The following is a 10,788-nucleotide window of genomic DNA, read 5'->3' as shown; positions in this document are numbered from 1 at the left end:
CTGCGGGGATTCTCTCCCCGAATTGTTATTAGAGGCGTTAGGGGTGGATCATGGCCAGGTCAGGCACTGGCTCGAGGTTAGCGGTGGTGGAGGAGAAACACTACCGTGAGTGGTGGGCGGAACCGGCCTGGAGAAATATATAGGACAGAAGACTGCGGTTTTCACGTACAAGAAGGTGGAAAAGTTCATGCTTATTATATTAAGGAGATGACAGCCGATTATAAGGCCATGGAGAGGAAAGTGGAGAAGGTGGTTGAACGTTATACGCTTGTGTGTGAAGATACGGAGAAGGATGCGTGAAGAAGATGGACCCCCTGCACATACGGGGGTGCAGGATGTACCTAAGGTTTTGGAGTGAGAAGGGCTGCGGGTGAAGTGTAGGATGGGGATGAAGCATATGGGCAGTAAGGTTGATGCCATGTGTGAGTCGGTGGGAAAATTAAGTGAGATGGAGAGGGAGAGGATTGAAGGTGGGAAAAGGATAGAGGAAAGGAATGAGAGGTGCGAAGCGAGGGGAAGCAATGGAGGTGGATGAAGGGGAGGCAGTTTCTTAATGGAAAGAAAGTGCCGGAAGCGGAAGTTAAGAAGACCTTGATCAGGGAGATCGATCCAGTCCAGAAGGGCTGAGAGATTCAGGGTTTTATGATAGAAGCAGGTGAAGGTGGTCCTGGTCCTGCGAACGAGGGAGGAAGATGGAGAATCCGCACTAACTTAGAACTGCTAACTCTTTATGGAAAAGCAGACATCGTTCAATGTATTAACAAAGGAAGACTAAGTTAATTAGGACATGTGGAGAAGATGGTGGATAACCAAATCCCTAAATGCCTATTATATGGAAGGCCCGGAGGCGTCAGAATAAGAGGTACGCCAAGAATGAGTCGGCTTGATGACGTCGAGGGAGATTTGAGGAAAATGGGTGTGCGAAGGTGCGAGACTGAAAGCCCTTGATAGAGCTCAGTGGAGAGCCTTGATTGAGGAGGCATTGGTCCTTTTACGATTGTAGCGCCGAAGAGGAAGGAAAGGTTATGAAGGCGGATAAAGAGTTGAAGTAGTAAGGTTATAGGGTGGAGGAGGTTAAAAAGAAGGCCCCATGGGTGATCATATATGATGTACCCATAGAGCAGGGTATTGTTGGAGGTTAGCCCGGAAGTGCGCGCGAAGTTGATCTCGGAGGGTAGGTTCAGAGTGGGACTACACGGAGGCGTCCCAGTGCTGAAAGTGTTTTGGTTTCGGTAAAAGTAAGGACCCGAAATAAATATAGATTAAATCATTAAAATAAGTAATATAGCCCTCGGTAATAAGGAGTTTGATAAGCAGAGCTAAGGTCCTTAAATACAAAACAATCATTCGGCCTGTGGTTACGTATGGTTGGGTAACTTACAAAAGCTACCGGAAAAACTTCTCAATATATGGGAAAGAAAAGTACTCCGACGAATGTTTGGGCCTGTCTGCGTAAATGGGCGCTGGAGAATTAGACCAAATGAAGAGCTTCGGCAGAGTTTCGGGGAACCAGATCTGGTATCTTTTGTAAGAGAGAACCAGTTAAGTTGGCTTGGACATGACGAAAGAATGTGCCAGAAAATAGGATTCCAAGGAAACTTATGTGGAGGGAAAACCAGGAGGAAGCCGTAGCAGAGAGAGGCCTCGTATGAGATGGTTAGATGGTGTGGAGGAAGTCTGGAGAGGAATGGGTGTTAGAAGATGGCGGAGGTACGCCTATGACAAAGCCGAATAGCAAAAAATAGTGGAGGAGGCCCAGGTCCTTGTAGGGCCGTAGCCCTCGGTAATAAACCAATAACCTTTCGCGGCCCTTTGCAGTAAAAGTTTGCCCACTGCTGGTCTATAGGCAGTTAACTGAAAACAAAAGGGCTTCGGACGCCCACGACTTCGAGATGTTGTGCCGCGCCTTAAATGAATAAAAACATCGCGTGATGACACTAAATAAACTAATTGCTTTGCAAGACCTTACTGGTTAGACGAGTCGAATGAATCAAATTATTCAATCAATATTTGTCAGAGCCAAGGAAAGATATCAGGTGAATTTAAAATTTATACTAACTGAATAAGTTGGAATTATTATATAACCACTACATTCCTCAAAACCTGCCTGTGTTAGCTGGAGGATGTGCACACCAATCTCGGCTTCTATTGTAGTCCACATGCCCACTAGTAAATCTTCTCCTCATTAGACAATCGGCACAGTTTAAACTATATACGTGTAACGCTAATCACTATTACAAAGAACTATTTCTTATTTTTGAATTCGTAATTTTGAAAACACTCATTCTTAATATTTTTATTCACGCGCACTGTCAAAAGAATTCAATTTCTTTAACTATAAAATGAATAGTAAAACAATTATTTCCACGTTCAATCACTGCCGGAACATTAACACTTCCGGAATTCCTGTAAACATATACAAACCAAGATTAGTGAAAAGTTCTAGGTGACTTAAATGAATTGTTATAACTAAAATGAATCACCCACATGACTCACTATTCTTATTTTAAATTATATTTTAATCAAACTTTCTTTATCATTTCTACTAAACTATACGAGGTGTGGCTATTAAATAACGAGACTGATGCTGCTACAGAAGAACTATGCATGCGCCAAATACTAACGACCGGTAGCTGTGCAGCGTAAAGCCTTCTCTTTCGATTGCAGCGTCTCACACGTGTTTGTAGAGAAATCTGTCTGACCGGAACCGACCGTTTGTGTAAGAGGTGTTAGTTTCGTTTTGCCGAAAACATGATATACTACACATTGTAGTAGAGCAACGAATTGTCGTGAAATTTCACATGATACTTGGTAAAACCGCTACTGAAACTTATCTTTTATTAAAAGAAGTTTATGGCGATGAATGTTTATCACGTGCGGAAGTTTTTGAGTGGTTCAAGGGTTACCAAGATGGCCGAGAAGACGTCGGAGATGATGACCGCCCGGGTCACCCTTCCAAGTCCAAAACGGATGAAAATATCGATTATAATTAATCAACATTACTACCGTGAGGTGCTTGCTCAACTCCGTGAAAGAGTAAGGAAAAAAAACGACCCGATTTGTGGAAGAACAAGTCACGGGGTTCTCCATCCAAGACAACGCGCACAGCTCACACTGCATTGTCATGTCAAGACGTTTCTAGCCAAGTACAACATCCCAGTTAATTTAGGCCATCCGCCTTATTCGCCTAACCTGGCCCCCATGTGACTTTTATCTGTTCACCAAAGTCAAATCTGCATTAAAAGGAACACGGATTTCAGTCCGTTCAAGCTGTGAAAGAAAAAGCGGCACGCGTCATGCAGGAGCTCACAGAAAAAGACTTCCAGCACGGTTTCGAACCATGGTAAATTCGCTTGGAGCGTTGTAGGTGATATTGAAGGTGATAATAACTAAATATGTATAAATTTAAAATAAAATGTTTTACAGCAATAGTCTCGTTATTTAATAGCCACACCTCGTAATCGGTTTTCTTTAAAGTAGTGTAATATTTTAAACTTCTAAATAATGCTTATTAACTTTTCTTTGTAACTTTTTATCGAGAAAATTCGGATATTTTTCATGAAGAAAAAAATTTAGTACAAATTGAAGGTGAATAGGGGAAAATTGGAAAAACAAAATATAATCTGAAAGGTAGATGTTTAGAATCAAAAATAGAAGAACAATGAAAATATGCGAATAACTTATAAAAACGTAAAAGCACCGGCAATGGGCAGATACAAAACAAAGAGATCAAATCTGGACAACAAAGATAATAGTATTGTTTGAATTATTTAATAACCAATAAATACGATTACTGTTGAGGAGTGGTTAAAAATAAAAATTGGTACTATTATATAAAAAAGGAGGACACAGATTGGACATTCGCAACTATCGACCAATAAACTTATTATCATCTTTGTATAAATTATTTATAACAGTTATTAACAGAAAAGTTGAAAAGACTGCAGTTCGAGGCAACTGGCTTTAATAAAGAATCTCTGAACAGTACAGAATGTATCTTACTATTAACAAATTAACCTAACTTGGTATCCTCAAAATCTGAACTTCAACTGGTATCGTCGGGTTAGCTTTGACCCGAAACTTTAAATGCACATTACTTTTAAAAGGTCATTGTTATAATTAAAGTCGATTTAGTTTTTATTTGAAAATTTAGTTAGCAAACGAAAATGATGAATATTTTGTTAAATCTGTTTCATAAAGATTAAGAAAAACAAAAACAAGTTTAAAAAAAATGCAAAAGTTGCCATTTTTTTTACGTTACGAAAAAAAGAAAAACCAAAAATAATATTTACTGAAAAACGTTATTTTCTTAAAGTTAGATGTTCATTCCAAGAAAAGTCCTAAAGAAAACAAAATGGTTTTTCCTATAATTCTGCAAGTACAGAATTATCATTTATTATCATAATGCGAGTACAACATACTTGTTTTGTTATGGTACTAAAGATACCCACCGTTTTGTTGCCAGTAAAAACAAACAATGAAGTTCCGACGGTAGTTTTTTTTATTTGGAATTATATAAGAGGGGTTTTCTTTTTTATTTTTTTCGTAATGTCCCCGAGTAAGACAAATTTGGCTTTCCTAGTTCATGGAACAGCTTAACTGAACAGAACCAGTTATCAGCAATAATATTAAATATTATGTAATATTTACTATATAATATTTAATATTAAAACAGAAAACAAACTCCCAAAACATAAAAAACTATTAAGAAAAAAAGTTATAACGTAAGTGGTATTGTCGGGTCAAATTTGACCTAAAACCTATATTTTAGTTACTTACTCTGCTCGAAGTACGACTGATTTGTATGATCGACTGTTAGTGAGGATGAAAGAGGAGAATTCAGAGAAGAGGAGCTGTTTATAGTTAATTCCTACAAAATGCCACACAAAAGAAAAAGGAGCGGGTCAAATTTGACCTGACGATACCCAGTTGAGGGTTAAATATGCAAAGATTTATTTCTAATTCAAAATGATTAATTTAAAGTGAGTAGGTATTTCAAGAAATTAAAGAAGAAAGAAGGCCTCTGTGACAAGAGGTGACATTTCCTTTAGCTGCCATCTTTAGAAAGGGTTTAATCACTTAGAATAAGATGGCAAGGGACTGAGAATTAAAATGGTGAATGGTAGAAGACGATGTAGCGTTTATTGGTAAAGATTTAGAAGAGTCAATAGAAATGACAAAGAATCTAATTTGTTAAGTAGAAAAAGTAGGGTTAAAGATCAACTATAGTAAAAACTAAGATGCTGCCTTTAATTGCTGAATTTAAAGGAAACGTAAGAATAATGGAAGAAGAAATTAAAGAAATCAAGGGATACTTTTAGAACAACCAATTACTAAAAATGGATTAGGATAAGAAATAAAACGGGGGAAATCAGTTACCATGGAGAGCATTCATAGATACAGGACGGTGTTCTCTCGTTACAGAAAACACTGTCTAAGAAGCTCCTAGGTAGAAAAAAAGGCCTACAAGCTGGATAACCACACATAGATAACTAAATGCAGGAGATTATTGTTAAAAGACTTAAGTTCTATTGCAAAATTGTAAATACTGTGTAGATATTTAGGTAAATAGAATGAATGTGATTCAAAGTGAAAATAGTAATAGAGCGGGAAAAATGGTGTAAGAAATTAGAAAATAAATAAATTAGCGCTTCAAATGTACCTGCATCTTAGATTTCTCCTGATAATGGGCACCAATTGTAGACCCGGAAACGTAGAGCATCAATAAAAAGGTTATTTCATTGCAGGCATTCTCTTGCAATTGCTGAACATCATCCTACCTCTTGTAATTTAAGGCCTGCAAATATTTAACAAGATATTTTATTATTGTTAATCATTACAGAAAAATGAAAATGCAGAGAACTTCAATCACTAAACTACACTGAAATGGGATACCGGTTCTTGAAGTTCGTTTTAAATCTTTACTTATAAACTGACATAAATGGCACCACAATATTTTAGGCTAGCAGCAATTAACTCCAGCAATGTTCACTTAAGAAAACCAAGGGTAGTAAAAATATCTGAAAGGGCTCGTGATTCGAGAAAAGCAAAAAACACAATCTCGCAAAACAAAAACTAAAAAATACAGAACTAAAATTGTAATGAGTTTAGAAAGAGAAATCCGTTTAGTAGAAAATGCGAAGAACAAATAATTGGTAGACATTTAGTTTGAAAAATAATATCTAAACCAACAAAAATAACTTATTCTCACGAGGATTTTGTACTTACTTTAAAAAGTACAGTTAATCCGCTTGTTTTGTTACTTTAAAGAAGCTTAAAGTACAACAGCTGATTTGAGATATTTTCTGAAGTTTTCTGTTTAAAAGATTTATTAAAATATAATAATCAATCCGCTTTCTCATATTATTTTTACCACAGATTTTAGAGTTGGCTAAATATACCATTCGATAGCACATAAGATTTTAATAGAAAATGAATCACTGCTCTTAAAGACAATAGACCCTAAATATTTATGTTCAATTTGACTTCCTTTTGCATCTTTGTAGTCTTAACTTACGTTTTTAATAAAACTATCTAATTATTAATGCATTTTATTGGTTCTTAGTTCAACACGGTGTTCCCGGAAAAAGTTCGTCTTGAAAAGAAAATATTTTTATGGATTTATGATTTAAACAGTTTAGAATGAAATAAATAAGAAATGATTAGTTTTAACAGTTCCGAATCTCCAATCAAATAACCTAATAAAGAAAAACTAATTTAGATAGATTGTAACAAAAATAAACTTACCAAAGCACAATTTTTGTATTTTTTAAAAGATTGAGTCAGGAATCTTCTTTTAAAACTACTTCTGATTTTCCAAAATGTACACCATCACCTAAAGACAACTTAAAACATAACTAAAGTGGAAGAGTTGCACATAATATCTTGCGAGAAATCCCCTCTACCGAAAGAGGTTAAAGTCCCAAACTAGACGGTTATTGACAACAGATTTTAGCACGAAAATAAATATAATGCATTTAATACTCGTATAAATTGAGAATTAAACAAATTCTGATAATTCTAAAATATTTTGGTGTGTATTTAAATTATACTTGTTTAAATGTACCAAGGTGCATGCATAATTAAGTAAAAAATGTTTTTTGAACTTAAACATTTTCGAAAGCTTATGCGAAATGAAGGTAAGATAGCTTTACAAACAATACAAAAGTAATTTAGATAATTATGACTTATAAGCAATGGATCTTTGATTAATAATTCAACTTAAAAGATTAAGAGAGTTATTAAACAAAATACAAAATCTTCGAAAGCAAAGATTGAGTCAGAATCTTCTTTCATAACTACTTCAACAGTTTAGAACGAAATACAGTCAGAACAAAAAGTATTGGGACACAGCTCAAAAATGTTGAAATTACGTTATATTTACCTGTGAATTAAAATTTCACTGTTAAAACTACATACATACTATTATTTGACATCTAATAATTACTATTATCATCGAAAATTGTTTGATTCTAATTTTAGGTAAAGGTTTCCTTAGAAAAGATAAATAATCAGAGAACAAAAAGTATTGGGACACTGAGAAACCTTTGGCCATTTCATCATAATCTCTGTTTATCCTTATCAGAGTCTAACTTTTAATCCCTTTTCTCTATTCCTTGGTCTATGCCCTTCAGTACTTATTTGATTTTTCTGCTGTTCAGTCGTGTAAAACTTTTTAAAATGGGTAGGAAAAATCGAGAGACTACCGAAGCAGAAAGGAATGTTATTATTAGGCTCCACAATCAGTACAAGTCCATTCGGAATATTAGTCAAATAGTAGGAATTCCAAGAATGACTGTTTGGAACGTCATTGAAAGATTTGGAGCGCTGAAAACTGTTAAAAACCGGCCCAGGAGTGGACGTCCATCTCTCATAACAGACAGAGTCAAGAGGAAAATAACTAAAAAGGTTGCTGAAAATCCTCGAATTAGTGCTTCACAAATGGTGAGTGAATTAGAACAGTTCAGTGGAATAAGTGTGTCAGTGAGTACAATTCGAAATGTGCTTCATAAGAGTGGGTATAATGGTCGGGTTCCAAGGAAGAAATTCTGGGTAAGTGAAAAAAATAAAAAAATAAGGCTAGAATTTGCCGTAGACAACCAAAATAAAGGGGAGGAGTTCTGGAATAGGGGGTCCTGTTTACTGATGAAAGCAAATTCAATATTTTTGGATCGGATGGCAAAGGAAAAGTTTGGAGAAAAAAGAATCAGGAGTTTTTACCAAAGAATTTAATACCCACTGTTAAGCATGGAGGAGGGCTCTATACTTGTTTGGGGGTGTATGAGCTCAGCTGGGGTCGGAAAATTGGTCATTATTAATGGTATTATGGACAGTAGAGTGTATATAAATATCTTAAAAGAAAATTTAGGCTGATCAGTAGAGAAATTGGGGATTAAAGACAAGATAACGATCCTAAACATAAAGCATTAAATTCAAGACTGTGGCTGCTTTACAACACCCCAAAATGCCTCGAAACTCCTCCCCAATCTCCTGACTTGAACCCAATAGAACATTTATGGGATCATATCGAGAGACAAATACGGAAGCGACAAATACATAATAAAAATGATTTAAAAAATGCCTTGCTGGAAGAATGGGACAGAATTGACAGCTCAATCACAAAAAAATTAGTCGATTCAATGCCAAGACGACTTAGCAGTGTTATTCAATCAAAAGGATACCCGACTAAGTATTGATCTCTAAAGGACATACTGAAAATTAGGGTGTCCCAATACTTTTTGTTACCACTTGTTAAAAAAATTATATGCGTTTTCTTATTCATAATCTACTTTAAAACTAATTTATAAACATATATTTATTTGTTATAATAACATTAATAATAAAAAAAAGGTTATACGGTTCTTTTTATAACATTTATTCCACTGTCCCAATACTTTTTGTTCTGACTGTAAATGTTTTTCGCTGATCCAAATCTTCAATCGAATAACCTGATAACAAATTAATTTAGAGAAATTGTAACAAAAACAAACTTACCGAACCAAATTTCGTTTTTTATTCTTACTTGAAACAAATGATGACCATAATAAAGACGTTATTTCTTGTATTTTGGTTTTTGAAATGCTGTAGAATTATTTGCAAATCTGGAAAATGTACATAACATTAAAAGATAATCAATCATTACAGAATAATTGCTTTCAATCTAGTTTGCTACCATCAGAACGGAACGTTTAGGAGCGTTTACACTAAACGAGCGAATATAGTGTAAGATCTAACCCAAAAACATGAGACAAAAAGGCTCCCTAATTTTTCCTACACTCCGAGCATTCGTGAAAATGTATTGGAATGCTCGTTCAGTTTGTAAAAGGATTTAATAATAATAATAAAAAGGTGTACTTAGGTCATTAACGCAAATTCGCTCGGCTAGAATATTGAAGAGCTTTCTTATTGTCAAAATGCGATGTCAAAGTTTCTGAAATCGGATACCTTACTGAAAAAATCCGTTTGGAGGTCCCCCAAAGTTCGAAAAAGTGATTTTTAGAAAATGGGACAATATGTGCATGGATTTTGGTGTGAACGCTAGCTTTAAAAAAACGATAAATCCAAGTCCAAAATTTATAATACTAGCTAGTTTTTGAGCTTAGGCTAGTAATTTATTGTATTTGTTGGCCTGCAGTCGGCTAGTAATGCACTTGTTGGCCTGTAGTCGAAGGTTTTGATTCACCAATTGCTAAGCTCTGATTGGGAGTAATGAATAATAATAATGAAATTGGAGCTGGATTTAATGGGTAATTAAAAATTTGGTTGAGCAACATCTTTGTTTTCTTTGTGAACTTAACCGCGGCCATATTGACTTTGGCGTTTTGAATTACCAACTGTCAAAAATGGGTATCTCCTTTAAGGTTAAAAGCATCTGTAACATCGGTCGCCCCACCTGTTTTCTATTTTTATAAAGATCTCGAAATTTCCTATAGGGGGTGTGGGGTACAAGTTAAAATCCATATCATTAGAACAAAATTCCAAGGAAAGGGTCTTTTTCTGTTTTTTGAATTTTTCAAATTAACCTAAGAATTACAATTTCTAATCAGAAAGGGGCCTTGTGGGGGCTCGTTTTACTCGTCATGTCGTGCTCTATTCAATACTACCTCCTCCGAATAGCGTTAATCGAAAACGATTGCGGACTTGGAGGCGGAATTAAATAAATTAAAGCTAGAAAACAGGACCTTGAAGGTGTTATTGTCACCTGCGGTCGTAGCAGCTGGAGAGGTAAGGGTCACAAAGAGATCTTGGCCAACAAAGGAAGACAAAACTTCTTAGTTCAGAATGCGGGACAAAACGACCAAGAATTCGCAGACAGGTGTCGGAAATTAGGGAAAGATTACTGTAGGCGAACGAAGACGCGAGAGTTTTAGAGAGGGTTAGTCTCTAGTGTCCTTAGTGCGTAAGCCCCACCACCTCGTCAAGGTTGGACACCAAGTGGGGTCAAGGCCTGAAGGGCCAGGGCCGTAAAGAGGGCGAAAAAAAAAGAAAACCAAGAAAATCCCTTAAGCTGAAGATGGTGAAAAACTAAAGAGATGAATATGTAAAAGATACAGGAAGGCTCCTACTTCTTGATGAGGTGCACCGTCTGGTAGCCAGGAAATAAATGTGATGAAACACAGCAAAGGTTATGGAAGTTTGGCGGGAAAAAAGCGCGGTATTATGAGTAGCGCGATGGCGGGAAAGATAAACCACCAAGAGAAAGCTGTTGTGTATGAGTGAAGATACAATAATAAAAAGCAATACGTCATCACTACGTCATCGTACGTCATCACTAGAAATGGAATGGGC

The 10,788-nt window shown here is 35.9% G+C and overlaps 1 long non-coding RNA gene across 1 annotated transcript; it reads right to left on the bottom strand.

The window, feature by feature from the left end:
• Positions 1-808: 808 nt before the first annotated feature.
• On the bottom strand, positions 809-6,903 carry LOC141461767 (uncharacterized). The gene is made up of 3 exons (XR_012463025.1): positions 6,748-6,903; positions 5,663-5,797; positions 809-2,406 (listed from the first exon to the last, which is right to left on the bottom strand). It is a non-coding gene; the product is annotated as an uncharacterized lncRNA (long non-coding RNA).
• Between the last annotated feature and the right edge of the window lie 3,885 nt (positions 6,904-10,788).

Source organism: Rhodnius prolixus, unplaced genomic scaffold (assembly GCF_049639745.1).
Source record: "Rhodnius prolixus isolate KJV_2025 unplaced genomic scaffold, Rpr scaffold_12, whole genome shotgun sequence".
NCBI classification, from domain to species: domain Eukaryota; kingdom Metazoa; phylum Arthropoda; class Insecta; order Hemiptera; family Reduviidae; genus Rhodnius; species Rhodnius prolixus.
This window is presented reverse-complemented; position numbering and strand designations above follow the sequence as displayed.